The 24,642-nt window shown below is 38.9% G+C and overlaps 1 pseudogene across 1 annotated transcript; it reads right to left on the reverse strand.

The window, feature by feature from the left end:
* Positions 1-10,382: 10,382 nt before the first annotated feature.
* LOC308246859 (ribosome biogenesis protein BRX1 homolog) lies at positions 10,383-22,816 on the reverse strand (annotated as a pseudogene). Its single transcript has 3 exons — positions 22,699-22,816; positions 13,507-14,216; positions 10,383-10,681 (listed from the first exon to the last, which is right to left on the reverse strand). The product of its transcript is annotated as a ribosome biogenesis protein BRX1 homolog (transcript).
* Between the last annotated feature and the right edge of the window lie 1,826 nt (positions 22,817-24,642).

Consider the following 24,642-nt stretch of genomic DNA (forward strand, 5'->3'; position numbering starts at 1 on the left):
CTGTGGGGCGACTAGCGGGACAATCAGGGGGCCCTTCGCTAGTACCCACCTTGGCCAGCCTGGCACCACCCGCTCACCGGCCCCGCCCCCGCCGCCGCTGGTCGCCTCCTGCAGAGGGAGGCAACTGGCAGGGTGATGGGGGAGGAAGGTGACACCAGTCTGCTCACCGGCCAGCCTTGCCTCCCCCCACAGGGTCCCCGCTGGCACCCACTGTGGCTGGTCTGGAGCCTGCGGGCTGGGAGCAGCTCCTGCATTGAGCGTCTGCCCCCTGGTGGTCAGTGCAAATCATAGCAACTGGTCGTTCCACTGATGGTTCTGCTGTTTGGTCAATTTGCATATTAGGCTTTTATTATATAGGATTCTCCAGCTTTTTGCAATCTCACAGGATTGGTTTCATTCTATTGGTCTACAAGCTTGGCAAGTACAGAGATAACATTTGCATTTTTTAGTATTGTACCACCATCACTTAGCACAGTACCTGATTTACAGGAAGCACTCAGTGATAGTTTTTTTTTATACTTTTTTATTTATTTTTAGAGAAAGAGGAAGGGAGAAGGATAGAGAGATAGAAACATCCATGAGAAAGGAACATCATCGATTGGCTGCTCCTGCACGGCCCCTCCTGAGGATTGAGCCTGCAACCAAGCGATGTGCCCAGGACTCTTCAGTCCACAGGCCGACACTCTGTCCGACACTGAGCCAAAGTGGCTAGGGCCTTGAATTAGCTTTTGAACTTTTTTCCATAGGTCCCGTTCTTACGTCACCCCTTCCAGCATACCCTCTTGACTGATGCCTGAGCACATGGACCTTGCTACTTCATTATGCTTACCACACTATACTGTGATTATTTGCTTATGTGTCTTCTCTTCTAACAAGCTTCTCCAGTCCCAGATCCTGGCACAATGTCTGGGAGATAGGAGTTGCTCAATAAATACTTATTGAACTGATCTGTTGAACTTTTTAGTAGTGTCTTAAAATCAGTTACATGCAAAAATTGAAAGGAAGATGGTGAATGTGACAGTTATATGGTCTAAAAATGTAGAAAACTATAATTTCCTTGAATGCAGAAACCATAACTTTTAAATTTTATTTTCATTGTACCTAAGAGTTGCCAGTCATAACATAAATTGTCATGCAATTAAACTGAATAAATTGATAATAGTCAAGAATTGAGTCAACAAGTATTGGTGGGTGAAAGTAGAAGAAGCTAAACTTTGGATTTTTAAAAAATTCTCAAATTTAAAAATTAGAGTTAATCTGTTGCTTTTAAAAATACAACTGATCTCATTGAATGTTATCATGCTTCTACTTGACTCTGATATTGTGGAATTATTTCCAGACTTTTCTTTATTTCTCTTAACTTTCAAATCCCAATTTTATTGTTTATTGTTACTTAGTTTCTTCTATCTTCAAAGTTAATTCAGATCAAATTTACCTTTCCATGAAGCTTTCCCTGACTGTTCAGTTAGTACTCTATCTCTTTTATAAACTTTACTAGCCTTTACTATTGTGCAGGTTATGTGCTTTGCTATTGAAATGCTTAAAGCCAAATGTTGTAACCAGATTTCTTGAGTTAGAATCCCAGCTGCACCACTTCTGAGCAAATGTCTTAGCTTATGTGGGATTCGATTTCTCTTCTCTACAGTAAAGATAACCAATAGCTTCAGACTCATTGGATTGTTATTTTGTCATGAAGATTAAATGGGTTAATATATGTAAACTAGAGGCCTGGTGCATGAAATTTGTGCACTTGGGTCCCTCAGCCCAGCCTGTACTCTCTCGCAGTCTGGGAGCCCTTGGGGGATGTCTGACTGATGGCCGTTAGTCAGACATCCTTAGTGCTGCAGTGGAGGTGGGAGAGGCTCCTGCCACTGCTGCTGCGCTCACCAGCTGTGAGCTGCTGACTGAATGGCACTGACCACGGGGGGCAGCTCCTGTGTTGTGCATCTGCCCCCTGGTGGCTAGTGCATGTCATAGCGACAAGTCATTCTGCTGTAGGGCCGAAACTGGCTCTCTGACAATCCCCTGAGGGGTCCCGGATTGCGAGAGGACGCAGGCCAAGTCAAGGGACCCCACCGGTGCATGATCAGGGCTGGCAGGACACAGGAGGTTGGCCACGTGAGGGCTCCAGGGCGTGTCCAGCCTGTCTCACTCAGTCCCAATCAGCCGGACCCCAGCAGCAAGCTAACCTACTGGTCGGAGCGTCTGCCCCCTGGTGGTCAGTGCACGTCATAGTGACTGGTCAACTGGTCCACTGGTGGTCAGTGCTTGTCATAGAGAGTGGTTGAGCGGCCTTAGCATATCATTAGCATATTACGCTTTGATTGGTTGAATGGCCGACCAGACGACCAGACACTTAGCATATTAGGCTTTTATTATATAGGATTACTTGGAACAGTGTCTGGAGCATACTAAGTGCTATATAAGTGTTAATGTTTTTTCTCTTTTTATTACATCTGAAAAAAATTTTTTTAACTCCTCAAGTTTAATATGTTATCCTAAAATTAGGATGAAATATGTACTTCATTAAAACTGACATAAACAGACCAATGAGAAATAGTGTGAGGTAATGGCTAGGAGCATAATCACTGAAGCCAGACTACCAGAGTCTAAATGCCAGTGCTATCACTTATTGGTTGTGTCACTTATGACAAGTTACTTTAAGACTCATGACCTCTCATACCTTCAATAGTCTCCCCTTTAAAACTCTGCATAATAGAGCATCTATCTAATAGGATTATGCTGAGAATAAAAAGAGTTAATGTATGTAAAGTGGCTAGAAATGTGACTGATACATTATAACTACTCAAAAAGGTTTTGCTATTTTTATTAAACCACCCAGACTAATAAATTATCACATATTTCAATATATTACTTTTAATGCAAGTTTTGTTTTTCTCTTAGATTATCAACTGTTGAATGGGGTATTTCCCTTCCACCCTCCCCCTCAACATCCTGATTTAGGTCAAGGCCATATCCCTTATTCTTTGTGTAAACTTGTGCAAGTGATGCTGAACTTTAGTTTACCCATCTATAAATTGAACTTCAAATTAAACGAGGCTTAAATAAACTTGATATGTATTTAATTACCATGCAACAAGATGCCAAGAAGTAGGCAGTTGGCCTTGGTTCAACATTGCAAGGATTTTAGGGTCAAAGTCTTAGAGATTCCAAGACTTGTTTTCATCATTGAAATATCACTGCTTTGTTGTCTCCACTCTCTATGGCTACATTCCAGTTAAGATGAAAAAGTAATGGAGGAGAAGGAGCAAAAAAAAAACACTTTCCTGAAATCCCTAGGACTTCTATATACTTCCCTTGGTTGGATTGGCACATGGCCTGCACTAGATGCAAAGTTGTGTAGGAAGATTAACTTTTAGCTTTAATACATAAGAAATAAGAGAAAAGAGGGATGGACTAAATGTTGATGAGTCTACTTACCATATAAGTAGACTTATTTCATAAGACTTTTACACACAAATGACTTGATGGATGTAAACTTGCTTTTTAAACTTTATAAAAAGAAATTTGTAAAAATAGAAACAGATATTGAATTTCCTAGAACATTTAATTCCCAGTATGTTGAAAATGATTCTTTCTAAGAAAGAAATAATGTAAAATATTTTGATAATAGTTAATTTTCTATTTACAAATTTAAATTATTTTATTTTTCTCAAAACACTGTAAGTTTAAGTTCAGTTTTTAAAAATGTGGTTTTATTCCTTATTTAATCATAAATATTATTTGAGATTGGAGAAATACTGATAAATGATTTTTTTCACTCATTCATGCATTATAATGCAGTAAATGGGATCCAGAAAATCTAGTCATATAAATGCCAGATCACATTATTGCAAATTTAATAAGACCAAAAGTACTTATGGTCTAACACACCTACCAGGAATTTTGATTCCAACTGTGGTTTGGCATTACCTGGTATCAGATGTGCACACTGGCTTAGCTGTCAATGGAATTAATGCTTGTTCTTGTGGCTGTGATGAAACACCTGTAAGAGTAGCAATGCATTTAGTAACCTTATAGTTATTTGGTGCCCACTATTTTTTCTGGTGCAAGAAGAACAGGTTGGGAGACATGCTGGGAAGGTCATGAGGCACCTTTTGTGAGATAGGGTTGCCTGTCCCACAACCTGTGGCTAGCCTTTCAACTTACCCTCTGTTCCAGTCCCATCCCTCCCTCCAAATGTAAGAACTTAACCTCACTTTTTTGGGCATTAGGGTCTGGGTGAATTTACCTCATTATGGGCTTTTATTACAAACTAGTGGCCCGGTGCACAAAATTCATGCACATTGAAAGGGAATTAATTAGAAGAAATATTTTAATATTGCTATTTGCCCTTTCTGTATAGTAAAAGTGTGAGAGATAAAAGGAAATGAGTACAATGCATATGAAAATAATACATAATTTTATTAATAAATAAATAACAAAATGATATAACAAACTCATGACATAAAGCAACATTGATGCAAATAATGACTGATAAAGTGATTAAACTTATTCTAATATCTCCCTGTATACCACATTAAGAGTGAAAACACTTTCAGAGTGCTTGACTAATTTCCCTTGGGATAAAGTATTTACAACTTTAACTTTAACATCACATGCTCTTTGAACTCAAGAGAAAGCAACATATAACTGACCATGTGCGAAGACGGGTTCAAGTAGGAATATTCCTACTCTGTCTAGAGTTTGCCCTTGTGATTTATTAATAGTCATTGCAAATGCTGGCATCACAGGAAACTGTCGTCGAATTAATTTAAATGGGAGGCCAGTGTCAGATGGGGACAAATCAGTTCTTGGAATCAGAACCTCTCCCTCTACAGATCCTGTTAATACTTCAGCTTCGATAATGTTAGGTCGTAATCTTTTGATAATAAATCTGGTACCATTACAAAGACCCCATTTACTATTAAGATTTCTCAATAGCATTATGATTGCACCCACTTTTAATTTTAATTTAAAGTGGGTGCAATCATAATGCTATTATGACACGGCATTCCTGAAGGAGTAATATTATTAAGAAATTCAATGGGAAAATTTTCCTTTTCAGCATCATCTGTTGAGTCAATGGAATCATCACTCAAATAGGTGTGAAAATCTCCATCAAGTATATCCAAAATTTCTTCACTTAATTTTTGAACATGCTCATTTTTTGGACAAAGAATCGCACATTTAGATATATTTTTAATATTATCTATAGATATACTATTTCCAAAGGTGGCTTCAGTAATAGATCCATTACAAATTATTTCATGGGTGATTTCAATAATATCCATTCCTAAATGAAAACTGCTATCAAGTTTGCCATCTCCAAGTTTTACTAACCATTCGCTATAAGCAGAATCCTCTGATCTCATATTTATTTTAAGAGACAACTTTCTGAAACATCCCCAGACATCACAGTTCTTTAAACTCGTTTGTACTATGGCCGATCGCATAGCATGCGGCACAATACTGAGACATTGTAGAAAATCCCCTCCATGAAGGAGAACTTTCCACCAAATGCAACATTCAAATTCATAATTTCTCTTAGTAATATGTCTAGGGCATTTATAGCATGATTGGATGCCATGGTGCATTCATCAATAATAAGAAGTTGGGCCTTTTTAATGGTTTTAGCAACTTCGCTCTTTATATCGAGTCTAGAAATTGAAGTTTCATTTAATGGAATTGGTAATTTATATTGGGAATGAAAGGTTCTTCCACCAAGAAGTAAATTTGCAGCAATTCCTGTAGATGCTGTGGGTAAAACAGTACCACCGCAACCTCTAATATAATGTATTAAAACTTTATACAGATATGTTTTTCCACTACCACCTGGTCCATCCAAGAAAAAGCATTTGGGATGTACAGTTTGATCTTCGATGGCTGAAGTTATAGTCTGAAAGGCTGCCATCTGTTCATCATTCAGAGAATTGATCAAAACCTCTGCCTGTTGTTGCTCTTACAATTCATCACATGTATTTGCATTCATTAATAAAGGATAGTCTGGAAGTTTGAAATGTGAACATTTCATTCCATGCAATGTGAATACCTCCTGAATTTCGTTAAGGGCATGCATTTCACAGTTCACACAGGCACCTTCTCTTCGGTGCAATTTCCAACAGAAATCTTCAATAAAATGAGATTTATTCTCATCCCATAATTTGTCTGCAGCGGAAGGACATCCAAACACACACATGTATGCGAAAAGTTGCTGTAGTTGTTTGGGCATATTAAGGATGATTGCATCGTCAATCGTATCTTTCCAGATAGTGTCGTCAAGTAATAATCCTTGGTGTTTAGCAGCTTCATGAAATGTATCATAAATTACACCTCCTACAGTTCGCAGATCCTCAAAACTTATCGCACCTTTTACATGCAGAAGCAAAAGTCTAAGGTAATATCGTTCTGATTCTCTAAAGCTCACAGTGAACAGTCTACTTAATACTTTATTCCCACCCTTTCGGCGTTTTGTCCACAAAGAATTATTAAACACATAATGCTGTGGAATCTCCCAATAATAATAATTACGTGCATCAGAGTCTTCTCTATTCAATAAGAACCAAGCCATCAAAGTTGAGTTATGTCTTTTAGCCCTATCTAAAACTTCAGCAAAATCATCGGCATGAAAATACAAATTCTGATTATTTGGCAAATGAATAGCTAATCTTATGATTGCATGAGATTGGTCATGCATTTGCATTCCAAAAAGTCTCCAAACAGCCTCAGGAGCACTCACATACCTGGAGTCAATGAAGTCCTGTACTTCATCATGACTGATATTTTTTTCAGAAATTTGAATATTTGCACAATCATGCCCTTTATAGATGTATTTAAATAGATACTTGACACTTCTAATAGATGCACAGACTTCAACATTTATATGACAGTTATATTTGAGGCACAAATACGGGTTATAAGGGACAATCCAAGTATTATCAACAATTTTATTTCCAATAGAAATGGTACTACCAGATCTTCATTTGTATTTGGGATATCCATCAATATTTCCAATGGTCACATTTTGAAATTCTTTTGGATATCCCTTTGAACATTTTCCATTTTCCATACATGGGCTATTTGGATTTTGTATTTCACATGGTCCATGTACCATATTTGATTTTGGTCCTCATCTGGAATTTCTGCCTTAACTATATGGTCAATGTCATCTTCTGAACATAATTTGGACTCACTATCTAATATCAATAATATGTGAGCGTGAGGCAGTCCGCGTTTCTGAAATTCAATGACATGAATCTTAGCTATTACTTTGCCAAATAAATGGAATTTACATACATGATTTAAAAGAGCGTTCAGCTTAATATTAAAAACTCTGGCTACCAAGTCAGGTCTGTTTTCAACTTTTTGCCAGCGTTGTAAATTGTTTGTAATATCTGCCCATTTGGGGTTGCATGTCATGGTTATGAATAAATCGGGCTTGCCATACTTCGTTACAATTGCCATAGCATCCTGATATCGCTGCTGCATATTTCTGGGACTACCCTCAAAAGATGATGGAAGTATTATCATTTTACCAATCGGCATTGTCATTTTCAGATCTAGATTTGAGATAATCCATCAAACCACTATATTTTTCAACTCTCAACTTAGATTGGTTTGCTTTAATGAAATTTATCCGATTGGCCTCCATTTTTGAATATGAATCCACAATAAACTGAGTTAATTTTCCTGCATTTAAAATAGGATTGAACGTGTCCCTCACAGAGAGATGAAATCCATAATACTGCATTTGTGTGACTCGTGTCCTTACATTTTGCTACAACATCGAGTAAATTTCCCATCGGATGGTTTTTCATCAGAGAAATTTAGTGATAGGCAAAATTCACATCTAACATCATTCCACCACAACTATGTCCGAGAATTGCATCCCCATGTACTCCATTTTCGCTGAGAAGGCAGTTCCTACCAGTATTGCTAGTACTTGTTGATGACTGTTCTCTAGACATATTCTGTCTTCGCCACCGCCTTCTTTCAACTTCAAAGGCACGTTGGTTTTAGACATTTTCTGTCGATGATGCCGGTGTTTTTCGGCTTCAGAGCAGCGTTTTTCCAATAGCTGCTCTTCAGATACATTCTGTCGCAGGCATCGCCTTCTTTCAAGATCAGAGGCACGTTGCTCTTCAGACATTTTCTGTCGATAGCGTCGGCATCTTTCTGCTGCAGAGCTATGTTGTATCAACAGTTTTTCTTTGGACATAGTCCCATCTCTTTACTGCCACAGTCTGAGATACAAGTGAATGAGAGTCCTGGCTGTCAGGCCTTTGAGAGCTGTGTGACCAACGGCTGATTCTGTGGGGGTGGGACTTCCTCCTACCTGTTGTCAGTTTCCACAGCTGGGATGAGGAAGCTGGGGCTCCAGAGGGAGCGATGCCCTCTAAGCCACCAGCTTTCTTGCTCTGCTGGACCCCACAGGCAGGCCTTGGCATGGACTGCCCGGGTCCCCACAGCTTGGACCCCGCCGCCTGCCCAGTCCCCCATCTCGGCTTGGATCTGGCCGGTGGCATCTGGCGCTGACCCACGCCACCTGCCCTGGTCCGCGATCGTGGCTTGGACCCAGGCAGGTGGCGCGACCGTGGCTTGAACCCCGCCAGTGGCGGCGGGCGCTGCCCCCTGCTGCCTGCCCTGTCCCCCATCTCGGCTTGGACCCGGGCAGGCGGCGTGATCGTGGCTAGAACCCGGCCAGCGGCATCGGGCGCAGCCCCACACCGCCTGTCCGGGTCCTCGATCATGGCTTGGATCCAGCCCGGCAGCATCAGGCCCTGCCCCACGCCACCTGCCCAGGTCTGTGATCTCGGCTTGGATCCAGCCCAGTGGCATCGGGCACTGCCCCAGGCCACCTGCCTGGGTCCACGATTGCGGCTTGGATCCAGCTAGCTGCGTAGGGCGCTGCCTGCCCCTCCTGTGTATGCAAATTTACCCACCATCTTTGTTGGATTAATTTGCATAGCACTCCTGATTGGCTGTGGGCGTAGCGGAGGTATGGTCAATTAGCATCTTTCTCTTTTATTAGTGCAGATACTATTTAGTACCTATTATGTGGTAGGCACTGTCTTTAGAACTAGGGGGCTTTTGGTAAATGAACAAGTAAATATACAATTATTAATTTGGATACATGTTGTGACAAATATTAATGAAGCACTCCAATAGGGAAAAAATGGCACCAATACAATGGTTGGAAAATGACTTGATGTGGAAGTTACATTTAAGGTAAAAACTGAAGGATAAGAGAGTATATCAATACTCCTTGCAGCAAACAGATGAATAATCTAAGTGGTTAGTTAATAAGCATCTTTAAGCAAAGGAACAGTTTAAGAGGAATGGCATGGTATAGGAAAACCTTATGGTATAGTGCAGCACTTCAGGTCTCCTAATGATGTGTGTTGGGGTGGAAGGGGGAGTACAGAGCTTACTACCTCTTGAAGAGGCAAGAAAAGGGGCAATTATTTTGGGTGGCGAGGAATAGTCATAAAATTTTTGTATGTATTGTAGAATGATACAACCACATCCTGTGAAGACAATTTTTACTATGTGTTCACATGATCATATGTTGTTATAAATTTGAAAAAAAACCCACAAATACATTTTAGCTACAATCAGTCATTTTCCTTTCTGAATTCCCCTCTTTCATGCTGGCTAAAAATGGCCATTTTAGGGATCCAGCCAATGTGAATTTTAAATGATTGAGATATTTGGATTTACTGGGCTTTATATATGGTTTGTAATCACTTTCACAGCAGTTATTTTTAGCCATTCATGTGTAATGCTGTTCAGGAAAACTTCTATTACCCACTTGTTGACTCACTCCACTTAAATGACAAGTCCAGAGGTCTGATCATTAATATCTTAGGGTGCTAAGTACTAGAAATATTTGAGTAGTGGAAGAGAAAGTAATGGATTTTAAAATGTACAAAACCAAAAGTTGGTCTGTGGAAAACCCAACATTCAAACATGTCAAAATTTTGAGCAGAAGAATAGATCTCTTTGATGCCTTGCCAATTGAAAATTTCTGTGAGAAATATATTTAAAAATACAGAGGATAAAGTTAAAATAATACCATGCATTTTTTCTTTTATGGTGGAAATTGTACAAAATATAATTTACCAGTGTTCCTGTGTTTGTAGGACACCAAACTAAGCAATAATGTAAACATCTCTATGTAAATTATAATACATACTTTACAAACCCCAACTATCAATATTTTTTTAGTTCTAGTGATATTTTATTTAGAAAAACATATACTACTGAAGCCACAAGATTTTAATTTTTCCTTTTAAATGCCACACTAATTAGATGTAAGATAGTTCTGAATAATAAGAGCATTTACACATTGAATACAAAATAAATATAAAATAACTGAAAAATTAGTTATCCAATGATTCATCTTCATTTCCACTGTTCACTTTCTGCTTCATTTTTCTTTGTCTTTTGCAAACCCTTTTCTTTCTTGCTTTCAAATCAACTTCTTGCTCTGGTTTTACCCACTGTATTTCTATAGGTTTTTCCTCAGCTGGTGTAACAAAAACACCTGCAGTGGGATCATGTGGAAGGAGAGTCTTTGGTTCTTTCTTTCTCAGTTTTTGCACCTCTTTAACTTGCTGTTTGTCCTTGTATTTTGCAGCTGTGATGAATCTTTGCATGTTTGCTGACTGGTAGTGAGGATCTATATATATAAAGATCCAGGATCCGTAACATCCAAAACAACCAAAGGCTCTACAGAACGCCAGGTGGGGGGTGGGCAGGGAAGGGCGAGGCAGGCACAGCGAGGTCGTTAGCCTCTGGCCCAGGCCAGGTGGAGGCCTAACAGCCTTGCCGCTGCCTCCGCGGTTGACTCCAGCAGGAGCTGGGCCCTCCCCTCTGTGCACCAGAGGCCCTTTCCTGATACCATGTTCCCAGGATCTCTCAGACCCATTTGTGGAAGTCAGGAAACACTGCGTGTGGTCATCCTGCCAGGGCTGACAGCAAGGGAGGGCTTCTGTGGGGTTCCCTCTGTTATGCGATTCAGGGTCACTACATCCTAATGTTGACTCTGGCAGGACTTGGGATGGTTCTCTGCGTATCTGAGGTCCCGCTCCCTATACCAAAGCCCCCGAGTCTCTGAGACCCGATGCAGAAATCGCCTGTCGTCATCATCTCATTCTGGGTACTCCCAGGGCTTACAACGGGGAGGGCCTTGGTGGGGTCTCCTCTGTTGTGGTGTCCAGAGTCCCATTACTCTTTCCTCAGGGTCCTCACCTTGACTCTGGCAGGACTTGGGATGGTCCTCTGCATATCTGAGGTCCCGCTCCCTGTACCAAAGCCCCCGAGTCTCTGAGACCCAGATGCAGAAATCACCTGTTGTCACCCCGCCCTGGGTGGGATGATTCTGTTCTAGGGTCCAGGGTCCCTCCCTCCTCCCTCATGTTCCTCACCTTGAGCCCTGGCAGGTCCTGGGATCCTCCCTCTGTTGACCCAAGGCCAGACTCCTCAGATCAAGGCCTCACTGCCCTGAGTCCTCTGCAGGAAGTCAGTGTACGTCATATCCGGTACCAAGCCCAGCAATTCCAAAGCCTGTTGGCAGGGGCTTAGATGGATTTCGTAGGGTCCTTTAGCCCTCCCCCTGATCCATACTTTGACAGGGCCTGGGCCTCCTGTCCTCTATGAACCTGAGTCTGCAATCCTCAGACCAAGGGTCTGACCACCCGAGTTCCCTGAGGAGGTGGGGCAGGGGAGGGGCAGTTTTCAACATATAAACAGGAAGCCCAACTTTGGGAATTTAAATTACTACCTCATTCACCTTATACTGTTAAACCCCAAATCTAGATACTATACCTACTATGATCACCCCCAAGATTTTAAACAAAGCTAAGATAATCAGTTGAGCAACTCTATTCATTAAAGATAGTCTAAAGGCAATGATTTCAACCTTGAAAACAGATAGCTTGGGAGAGCCACGTGGACAGTGGAAAAAGGGGGGTGAGGTGGAAAATTTCTCTGGTAGTAGCCAAGAAGTGAATGGTTTTCAAGGTGCATAAGAGCAGCATCTCCACAGAGACAGTCACATTACCTTGAAAAGATTTTAGGTAAATCTTATGAAAACTAGCTAATAGTGAAGGATGAGAAAGAACAATGAACCACTGAAATGGGTGGCCTAGGGAAAGGTTTGGAGGAAGCATCCCTTACCATGTGACCCACCAGAATTGAACAAGGGGTCAGTAAGTTTGAGAAGGCTTAGGAGTGCTAAAGAAATGCCCCCTTTCTCTTACCAAAGCATCTCGGCCTCCTCACCCCTCCCCATGGAAGTGTCAGGATGGTGCTTTATGATGTCTAAATTTCTCTCCCAGAGCTACCATTAGCTGGAGGACAGGCTTCCTGATTAATTAAAGCCTAGGGGGTGTGACCCCTCATTGTCCTAGAGAAAAGCATATGCTCAGGAGGCCTGGGGTAGGGCCCTGGGAAATTTTGATATGGTGAAGATGACCAGGAGACCTCAAACTCCTAGCACAGTTATGTAACAACCAACCCCATTCACCAAAAGAAGGTAAAAGAGAGGAAGAAGCCCTGATAACCCAGGTTCAGTGTCCAGGATGAAAGGACCACACCCAAACTTCTCCTCCTCCTCTTTAGTGGCATATCCCCAAGACTCCCTGGTCTTGCCTGGCAGATTCCATCCTCAACCCATACTTTTTCCCCTTTCATCCCAGCCATTTCCCCACATACCAATGTCCTTCTGTGCTCACTCTGTTGTCCTTCCAGGTACTAAAGACACCCATGGGGGTGAAAAGATGTCTTTAAGGGAGTTCAAGGAAAGGAGCCTTTCCAAAAATTCCTACCCCTTCAAGAAAACCTACAAAAGCTATAAAGCCAACAATATGTGGCCATTATCACAGGCCAAATGAGGAAGTGAATAAAAATGATCCAGAAAAAGACCAAGACAATGTAGAAAAATTCACCACCTCGAGTGATAACTTGGGCAGCCACTAACTTCAGAGCAAGGCCAAAGATCTCAAAACTATCTATGAAGTCTCTGAAGTCTGGCCCCCAAGAAATGCTGACAGTGTGGAAGCCAAATTTTACACCTACAGGGTACACCAATTGTGATGATTAAAATAAAATTGATAAGTGGTTCACTTCCAGTGTCAGCATAATTTGCAGACAATTTTTATTAAATTTATTGGGATAACATCTATACTAATAAAAGAGTAATATGCTAATTAGACCAGGAGACCTTCTGGAGACCTTCCGGATGTCCTTCTGGACAAAGCCATGGTGGTGGGGCCAAGGCAGAGGCAGTTAGGGGCCATCAGGGGAGAGCAGTTGGGGGTGATCAGGCAGTAGCGAGTGGTTAGGAGCCAGTGGTCCTGGATTGCGAGAGGGATGTCTGACTGTGGGATCAGGCCTAAACTGGCAGTCGGACATCCCCCAAGGGCTTCCAGATTGGAGAGAGTACAGGTGGGTCTGAGGGCCCCCTCCCCACTGTGCACGAATTTTATGCACCAGGCCTCTAGTTTTCATATAAAGTTGGTCCTCCAAAACTTCCTTGGAAAATCTTTATGAGATTTAAGATGAAACAAGGTCCTATTTCTACAAGAGCAGCATCTTCTTCTATGATCTGAAAGTTCTGAAACCATATCCTATTATCCAAAACAGTGAAAGTAAACACGTGGTCCACAAATGGTTGGCTTTTGGGATGGTAACGTGGTGTACTAAAGATCTGAATTAAGAGTTCTTTTAACAAAGCATAATGTGGTAACGCATCAACAGCAGGGTCAACAGACAAAAGGGGCTGAGAACCTTTCAGTTTCCAGTCATCTGTAGTTCAGGGAAGGTCTGAATATTTTGAACTAGGAATTTAGCAGATGGTCCATGATGTGACTATGAAAGCCACATATAGAGATCTTGTTTCTTCTTACCTTCAAAATAGATACATTTATTGCAGTCTTTCATGTCACAAACCACATTAATCACAAATAACTTATCTTTACGATCTATTTTAGTACCTGCTTTAGAATGAGGCATCAGCATTCTTAAGTCTTGCATTAAATGCCTTGTTCTGAAATATATTCCTCTGGAAGAAAAGATGAGACTTTGTTCCTTATTTTTCCACTTGCCCTTGCAAAAGGGGCCTGGGGTGCGATTTCTGTCTTCTTCCTCCACCTCCTCTGCCTTGTCATGCTGCTTAGCTGGAGGCCTGGCATCTTTTTTTTTTTTCAGGATTTCTTTTTTTTTTTTTTTTTAAATAAATCTTTATTGTTCAGATTTTTACAGGTGTTCCTCTTTTTTCCCCCCATAGCTCCCCTCCACCTGATTCCCCACCCCACCCCATGCCCTTAGCCCCCGCCACTGTCTTCATCCATAGGTGTAAGCTTTTTGTCCAATCTCTTCCTGCACCCCTCAGAGAATTGTCAGTCCACGCCCTTTCTATGTCCCTGATTCTATTATATTCACCAGTCCATTCTGTTCTTCAGATTTTTTTATTCACTTGATTTTTAGATTCACTTGTTGGTAGGTATGTATTTGATGTCATTTTGTTGTTCATAATTTTTATCTTTACCTTTTTCTTCTTCTTTCTCTTCTTAAAGAACACCCTTCAGCATTTCATGTAATCCTGGTTTGGTGGTGATGAACTCCTTTAGCTTTTTCTTGTCTGTGAAGCTCTTTATCTGACCTTCAACTCTGAATGATAGCTTCGCTGGGTAGAGTAATCTTGGTTGTAGGTTCTTGCTGTTCATCACTTTGAATATTTCTTGCCACTCCCTTCTGGCCTGCATAGTTTCTGCCGAGAAATCAGCTGACAGTCGTATGGGTATTCCCTTGTAGGTAACTAACCGTTTTTCTCTTGCTGCTTTCAAGATTCTCTCTTTGTCTTTTGCCCTTGGCATTTTAATTATGATGTGTCTTGGTGTGGTCCTCTTTGGATTCCTCTTGTATGGGGTTCTGTGTGCTTCCTGAACTTGTAAGTCTATTTCTTTCACCAGGTAGGGAAAGTTTTCTGTCATTATTTCTTCTAATAGGTTTTCAATATTTTGCTCTCTCTCTTCTTCTGGCACCCCAAAAATTCGGATGTTGGTACGCTTAAAGTTGTCCCAGAGGCTCCTTACACTATCTTCATATTTTTGGATTCTTTTTTCTTTTTGTTTTTCTGGTTGGGTGTTTTTTGTTTCCTCATGTTTCAAATCTTTGGTTTGATTCTTGGGGTCCTTTGATCTACAGTTGAGTTTCTGTATATTCTTTATTTCAGACAGTGTATGCTTAATTTCTGACTGGTCCTTTTCCATTTTTTTGGCATTCTCATTAAGATCCTTAAAGGTCTCACTAAGTTCCTCAGCGGTTTTTAGAAGATTCTTGAGTAACCTTATAAATGTGGTTCTGAACTCTATGTCGTCCATTAGTTTGCTTTCCTCCATTTCTCTCTTTCGTGACATGTTTCTTTGTCTCCGCATTTTGCTGCTTCCTTGTGTTGATGGAGTGGCTTTGTGTGGTAGGTGACCTATAGGGGCCAGTAGCTCAGCCTCCCCAATCACCTGAGGTGGACGCCTTTGGTACACCCCTTTGTGGGCTGAGTGCAAAGTCTTGGTGTAGTTAAGCCTTGATTGCTGTTGGTACTCTGGGAGGAATTGACCTCCAGGCCAATTGGCTGTGAGGACCCTCTGTGTCTATAATGGAAGAACTGCTGTGCTGGAGACACGCTTATGGTGCAGGACTTGTTTCAGTGGGGCTTTGGTGCTTACTGAGTCTGCCTCTTGAATGTGTCACTTATGGATGTGAGGAGTTGAAATCTGGTGTCTCACACTGACCACTAGGTACACTGGCTTCTGGATCTCCAATGGGGTGCAGGTCAGCTACTGTCTGAGGCCACCCAGCAGGAGCTACAGCTAGAACTACAGTTTTCTCCTCTTTGCTTGGGGTTTGGAGGTTTTGGAGCTGTCTGACCCGGGCTGCAAGTTTGCTAGGTTAAGCTGCGATAGGGCAGGCCATTCATATGCTAAAGCCGCTGCTTGGAGCTTGGGTGGGTTCGTAGATTGTGCAGGGCGGGGTCTCAGGGCGTGACCAGGCTAAGGTGTGGCAAACAGCGATGGCTGCCAGTAAGCTGGCTCTGCGTCTCCAACCTTGTCCCCGCGTCCTGCGCCCCAGCACAATAAACAATTATTCCTGCACGCAGCCCTGCAAGCAAGCCTCCCTCACTTTCCAACCCCACAGCAGACAGTCCAGCTTCTCCCCGTAGGAGTTTGGGTCCCCTGAGTCTCCCCAGAAACTGGAGTTCGGAGTAATCGGGAGCTTATCTCCCTTCTGGTTGAAAACAGCAGTGCTCCCGATTCGCGCGTCTCCGTACCTCAGCTTTTCTGCGCTTGTGCACCCCTCAATACTGTTTGCTCTTTCCTTCTAGTTGTAGAACTTCCACTCAGCCAGCATTCCTGTGGTTCTGGGTGATAGACGTTTTGTCTTTTAGTTGTAGTTTTGAAATTGTTGTGCGAGGCAGCAGTTTAGGTGTTTACCTACGCCGCCATCTTGGATCCTCCGAGGCCCGGCATCTTTGTCATTCCTTCTCGGCCTCTTCAATGGGACTGGGGGACTGCCAGGCCTCCATGCTGCTTCCTCTTGGTCTATCAATATCTTTTAACAACGCTGGTAGATAGAATAATTATCTATCTGTTCACTTGATGGAAAATGATTTCATGAAATCAGTGTCACCTGAAGAGGTGATTAAAGAGTATGCAACCAAGTAATATACTAGAGAACTAGAGATATGTCAATATTATTACCTTATCTCCTAGATTTTTTAATTTTTGTGATATTTGTCACGCTTTAGTTAATTTTTATATGTCACTTCTCTTCTTAGTGTAAATATTTATGCTTCTATCAAAAGTTATGTTCATAATATTGTTTTCTTCTTATATTGGCTCCACAAAACTTAATCTGCCCTTGAACCAAGGGTGTTTTCTGAATAATTATCTTCTCCAGGAAAGAGGGAGATAAGGAACACTTAACAAGCTTCCGATGATTTACCTTACTTGCCCTTAATAAAACCTTCTCAAACTGGTGGCATGAATTGAACCACTTCTGGGAAGATATAGCTTACTTTGTTGTTAGAAAAATGCCAGCAATCTTCCATGATCAGTTATACTCTTTCATTCTCAGGAAGTAAGTTGCCTATGTATGAGAGAGAACTGATTACAACTAATGACTATCCTGAAAACAGATCTCCATGACATCATGTAAGTAAATTAGTAAAACAGTTTATTCTAAATATTCTCTTGTATTAAAGGCATTACATAAAAATACACATCAAAGGTAACATTTTCAAGAAAAATTTCATCTAATAAGTCATATCTCACTCAGAAGCATATTCATTGTTTGTGTTCAATATTGAGAAGCCTTATCAATGGTTCATAACTGTTATTAACCTTATAATATCTACATTTAGCTATTAGCATAATTGATTAAATTATATTAATTATTGGTTAAAAAAACACCAGATTATTTTAATATTCTATCTATGGCAATCTAAAATATATTCTCCTGTTTCTAAGTCAAACTTTGGAAAAATATATGTAAGGAACAGTGTTAAAATGCTGCTACATTTGTCCTTCAGACTTTAGGAACATTGCAAAGAATGTGTGTCTACATATAAAGCTCAAACTGTAAGTTATTGTTACTTGTCATCCAAGTCTGTATGTCCTTTGGTGAATAGATTTGTTTCCACAGAACAGAGTAATATATTTAAAACATGAAACTGATTATCACTCACATACTTAGCTTCTTCATTATCTCCTCATGTCACTAGAATAGAATTGGAACCTCTTAACACATCTCCAGGCCCCGACTCATTTCTCAGTACTCTGCCATTTCATACTGCACCATGGCATAGTATCTGATTATTTGCATAACATCGTCTACTGCATTGGCCTCCTTGCACATTTGTATTTAGTAAGGACAGTACTTATGGTTATTTTAATCAAATTTCATATATTTGGAGTAGTACTTTTTCTATTAAACAAAGCTTTTAAAAAGATGATGCAGGTGTTACAAGACTAGTAATTAGTGTTACGAATGTAAGTATAATTATGTAAATTGATCTAATATTGATATATTAAATATTTTCCATTTTAAAATATTTCTTGCTTGACTTCAGATATGGTTTGAGCCATCTACTCTAAAATCAAAGATGAATATGTTAAATAATAACACAAAATATTTCCAAGTTTTAAGCATCTTCCTATTAGTAGAAAAACACCTTTTGTCATAAATCACATTTTTAATTAATATATATGAATAGCACAAATATACTATATATACTATATATATATATATATATATATATATATATATAGTCCAAATTTTTAAATCATTTTTTTTAAATCTAGGAGAAAAATAGTAAAGTTTAAATTTTTTTCAATGTAAATTATTTTTCTATTATTTGTATTATAAGAATTATGTTTTTAAAGTGATGGAAAAGATTTTTCTACTTAACATTTTTTATGCAATTTTTATACATTTAACAGACTAATAAAATTCCCAAGTAGTTATTCACAAGTTGCTAAACAGAAGCATCCATCAAAGTAATGTTTACCTTGAAACATTATATAACCTAGAATTTCTATATTTTATGAATGAATAAATAATGGCCTTGTAGTCTACTAGAGGCCCAGCGCATGAAATTCGTGCACTTGGGGGTGAAGGGGGTCCCTCAGCCCAGATTGTGAGAGGGCGCAGGCCAGGCTGAGACCTCATGGGTGCACAATTGTAGCTGGGGAGGGACGCGGGAGGTTGGCCAGCTGGGGAGGGACCGCGGGAGGGCTCCAGGGTGTGTCCGGCCCTCTCGCCCAGTCCCTATTGGCCGGACCCTAGCAGCCAGCTAACCTATCAGTGGGAGTGTCTGCCCCCTGGTGGTCAGTGCACATCATAGTGAGCAGTTGAGTGGACTTAGCATATCATTAGCATATTATGCTTTGATTGGTTGAATGGCCAACTGGATGACTGGACACTTAGCATATTAGGCTTTTATTATATAGGATTGTTGATTCACTCCCGTATTTCAAAAAGGCTAGATGCAAATACTGTGGACTTAAAAAAAGCAAACAACTTTATAGCAAACAATTATAAAAGTAAATTTTATGTCCATGCTTATATCTATTAATAAAAAGTAATATACATTTGTATATCATTATTTATTCATGAATTTAAATTTCAAAAGTAAATCACATTTTTTGCATTACATCTATAGTGAATACATTTGTAACAATGTAAAGTTTTAATGTTTAAAAGGACATGAAAATAAATTTACCCTACTGCCTATATTACTTAGTAGATTACCTTTAACTAAATAAATAAGTAAATAAATAAACTAACAGTATTGGGGAAGCTGATATTTAAGTAGAAATATTTAAAAATTGCAAATATGTTATGGGCCTCTTTTACTGTCCAGGCTGAAAGAGCTTATGCCAAACCAGAGGCAGGGTGAAGGGTTTCATAGTGACTGGGTATTGACAAGGATCTCACATCAAATTACAATCTAGGAAGATAAATGATCCAATAAATAAATGGGCAACAGACCTAAATAGAAACTTTTCAAAAGAAGACAAGGAAGGCCAAGAGACATATGAAAACATGCTCAAAGTCACTAATTATCCGAGAGATGCAAATCAAAACGACAATGCGGTACCATCTCACACCTGTCAGAATGGCAATCATCAACAAATCAACGAACAACAAGTGCTGGCGAGGATGTGGACAAAAAGGAACCTCATGCACTGCTGGTGGGAATGGAGACTGGTGAAGCCACTGTGGAGAACAGTATGGAGTTTCCTCAAAAAACTAAAAATGGAACTCCCATTTGACCCAGTGATCCCACTTCTAGGAATATATCCCAAGAAACTAGAAACACCAATCAGATATATGCACCCCTATGTTCATAGCAGCACAATTCACCATAGCTAAGATTTGGCAACATCCTAATTGCGCATCAGCAGATGAGTGGATTAGAAAACTATGGTACATCTACACAATGGAATACTATGCTGCTATAAAAAAAGAAGGACTTCCTACCATTTGCAGTAGCATGGATGGAATTGGAGAGCATTATGCTAAGTGAAATAAGCCAGGCAATGAAAGAAAAATACCACATGATCTCACTAATTTATGGAAAATAAAGAACATTATAACCTGATGAACAAAAAGATAGATACAGAGGCAGTAAAGCATCGAACAGACTGTCAAATCACAGCAGGAAGGCTGGGGAGTGTTGGGGAGGGGGGGAAAGAGATCAACCGAAGGACTTGTATATATGCATATAAGCACAACCAAAGGACACAAAAAACTGCAGAGGGGAGGAGAGGGTATGAGGGCATGTGTCAGGGTAAGGGAGGCTGGGGGAAGGTCAATGGGGAAAAAAGGTGATATATGTACTACTATATGTAATATTTTAAACAATAAGATAAAATTTAAAAAAATTACAGTCTAAAAAGAATTATAGTCTAGAAGCTCACTGGATGTCATAGTCAGGGTCAGGAGCAGTTCTGAGGGCCTTTAATGTATGACTAAAGTAGTCAAAGCTAGCAGAACTAACAAAAAGACAAGTCAAGAGCATGGAGGTGATGATGTATTCATTTGAATTCTTGGATACCCACTCCCATAAGCTCATCAAAATTTGATAATAAAATGTGCTATGGGAAAATCAGTATAACATAATAAATCCTCACCAAAAATACAAGTATTTTCAAGACAAATTAAATACTATAAGTCAGGCTATAGGTTTTACTTGACATAAAATAAAGCTAACAGATATTTAATTGACAAACTTGATGACTTGTTTCAGAAGTATTTTTTAGATCAAAGATGGTAAAGGATAGTTAAACAGAACAATAGCTCTGAAATAGTGCATAAGGAGTAAAATATATTTTCAGTAGAATTATAAGGTGAAAGAAATTAAAAATCTTCATCGTAAGCATCCATGGATGAATTTTTTTCTGATAGAATTTGATTGAAATAACTATTTTCAGTCGATCTTGGAGTTATCCAGGCACCCTGTGTGTCAAAGCTCCATGCTACCAGGCAGATAAAATAAATGCTATTGAAGAGAACCAATTAAATGTTCTCAAAGCAAACCAAATGGAAGCTAACTTGAATTAGAATGAAAATCAGGATATATTTTCTAATGACTTTGTTCTCAAATATGCAGTGGGAAAGTCAATTAAAGCAGGGCCAAATAACATACAGACATGAAGATAAACTATTGGTGAAAGAGGCTAAACTACAAATGAGAAAGTCTCCAAGAGATGCATAACGTAGTACCCAAATGAATGCCATTACTTTTTCAAGTATTTTCACCCTAGAAATTCATAAATCCCACAGCAGAATGGCTTGGCACAGTTATCAAATGGATTGAAGTATCCAAAGGCAGAGAGAAGAGGTTACACCATTCTTTCAATCAACAAGAAATAGATTATTACAATTGATATTAGCAAATTCAGATAGTATACTCTAAGAAATTATTCAGATCAGTAAAATATTGCTGGATTTTCTTCTGTTTAACAAATAATTGAAATCGTCAACATTACTATTGAATGATACTTTTAGAGGAAAATCATTTTAATGACTTTGCCACAAAATTGTACAGGAATATATTCATAACTGATGTCTTTGTAAGGAATGACATTCAGCAGGTAATACAAAGTAAGGATTATGAATATTTGGGGTTCAAATTAAAACTAAAATCTTTGACCAACTAATTGAATTCTGCAAAATAGATAAAGGGTAAAAAGAGCTATTGATAATTATTTCAAAACTATCACTTTATGAAGACACAATATTTCCCAATTTTATTATGAGAACTTAATATGCTTATTTATATTTTTGAAAACATAATATTTAAATAACTGATAAAGCTACTCTATGCCCAGTATTAAATTAATGCTAACATTAAATTAATGTGGCAACATGACAAATAGAACCTAAAATTTTTCCACAAGCCACTGAATATATGCATTTACAAAGATCAATCAATGCAAACCAGCTGGTAATATTTTAGCAGTTAGAAAAAATAGCAAATAGAAAATTTACTATTATTTATTTTGTTTATGTAAACCAAGGAAAGATACCTATATGACTTTTATGCAAGCTTTAAAGTATTAATTTAGATCAAGAAGATATGATACATAGGAAATAGACTTGTTATTTGGGGTAAGGTCAAACTATATATGTTATATTTAAAAGAAATATGCAACTGTGTGTGTTTACACATTTTTTTCTATTTGGATAGTCAAACTTAGATCTGAAAAGTAAAATTTTTGATGTAGTATACATTAAGATGGAGAAAATCATTTTAAGATTTTAAATACTGTAAAACATCTGCTTTTAAGACAATATAAGCAGGTCAGAATTAGAAAGATTCTGGCTGCTGACATAGAAAAATGTTGATTATAGCATTACTAGAGGCCTGGTGCACGAAAATTCGTGCACGGAGGGGGGGGGTCCCTCAGCCTGGCCTGCCCCCTCTCACAGTCCAGGAGCCCTCAGGGGATGTCCTACTGATGGCTTAGGCCCACTCCTCCCTACTTAAGCCGTAGTCTGGCCTCCCTCTGCGGGAGGTGACCAGACCAATCAGGGGAAGGCACCACCCCATCACCCCACCACTGCTGATGCCTCTGGCTTCCCTCTGCGGGAGGCAACCAGGCAATCAGGAGAAGGCACCACCCCCATCACCGAGCTGCTGCTGACACTCCTGGCTGTCTTGGCTGCCTGCTCTCGGCCCTTGCAGCTGCCGCTGCTTTGTCTGGAAGTATGTCTGGAAGACGTCTAGTCTATTCGATTTAATTAGCATATTACCCTTTTATTAGTATAGATATGTGCTTATGATAATATTTTGGAAATAAATGGATATCATACATACAATTCCACTACTTAGAGGAATAGGTATACTTATCATCTTCATTTTGAATTTGTTTCATAATGGAAGGCTGAATAATGGCCACCCAAAGATATCCATATTCTAATCCCAAATCTGTGAATCTTACTTTACATAATAAAGGAACCTTGTAGGTGTGATTAAGTTAAAGATCTTGCGATGACTTATTATCCTGGATTATGCAGGTGTACTGAATTTAATCAACAAAGGTCTTTATTAGGAAGAGGCAGAAGAATTAGAGTGAGAAATAGGAGACATGACAACAGAAGTAAGTAAGTGTTTGAAATAATTCAATGTAGGGGCCAAGAACTAAGGGATGCAGGTGTCTTCTAGAAGCTGACAAAATTAGGAAGCAAATTATCTGGAGGCCTCCAGAAGGAAGGGAGGCCTGCAGATTCCTTGATTTTAGATTTCTGACTCCAGAACTGTAAGAAACACTTACTGAACATAGAATTAAATATTGTAGCATATCTCATCTTCCAGATGCATCAGATGATTTGTAAATAATTTAAAATTTTGGACATTTAGGCTGTTTGCAAAATTTTGCTCCATAAAAATTCTGTGACAAATTACATTGATAATTTACTGAAGATAGACTTCTTGAAAAGCAATTTCTAGATCAAAAGGCATAAACATTTTTCAAGTAAAATATATGTTGACAATTTGCTTTTAAAGGAGGTTGGGCTTCTCTCCTCAGCTCATTTTATTACTTTCTTATCAGCACTGAGTATTAGTTTTAATTTTATCTAATAATTTCTTAAGTGAAAAAAATGGTCACTTTAAATTAGCATTTCTGATTATTGGTAAAGTTTTTTTTTTTTTTTAAATCACTTGTACATTAGTTTTAGGTATGTTTCTTTTGTAAATAATTTGCCTATTCCCCATCTTTTTTAGTAGTTTTCATAATGGTTTATCAGTTCTAACCATATTTTTAAATAAATTCTATTTTGTTGAAAATTCATATTGTCATCACTACTATATATATTTATTTGCCTGACATATTGTTGTGCTTCAATGTTTAGAAAGTAAATTATATTCAAAGTGCATAAAATTTGATAGTATTTTAAATAACCAGTAAATCAATATAAAATTAAATACTAAAATTATTTTCATATGTTCTCAGAAGTTACAGTTCTCAAGTCTTCAAAAGTAATTAATAGGCAAAATACTTAATATAATGACTAAATATCCATATTTAACCATATTCACTTAAAATGCTAGAACTTTTTATTTCTAAAATTTACTTAGATTTGTAAAATATTTTTGTAAGAATAAAAGTATTCACAATTCTATCATTCAATATCCATCTGGCTTTAATTGTAAAGAATATGTATCATGTCATGTCTATATATGAATATTTAGCAATAATATAAATTATATTAATATTGTTAAATTTTCCTCTTTGTCTAGTGTAATAATTGCAAAATTCAACTGGGGGAAAAATTCAACAAGTTTAGGAACTAAAATTGAACACAAAGAAAATCAAGAAAATGTATATTTAGCAACCACTGGGAAACCATATTTTGTTACACAAGAATCTAATGCATTCATGCTTTCTAAGAGAAAGGATATTCATGTTAGTTTGTGTTTTCCTTTACCTAAGTGCTCTGCTCCTCACATTTACTCTATATCCCAGTGTAGACTTTTTCTCCAAAGTCAACAAAGGTACTCTTCATAAACCCTCATAATGTTTGGATTAAGACACTTCTAATTTCAAAATATGGGGGCAAGAAAAGTGAAGA

The sequence above is a fragment of the Plecotus auritus genome, assembly GCF_963455305.1.
Source record: "Plecotus auritus genome assembly, chromosome: 4".
Classification (NCBI taxonomy): domain Eukaryota; kingdom Metazoa; phylum Chordata; class Mammalia; order Chiroptera; family Vespertilionidae; genus Plecotus; species Plecotus auritus.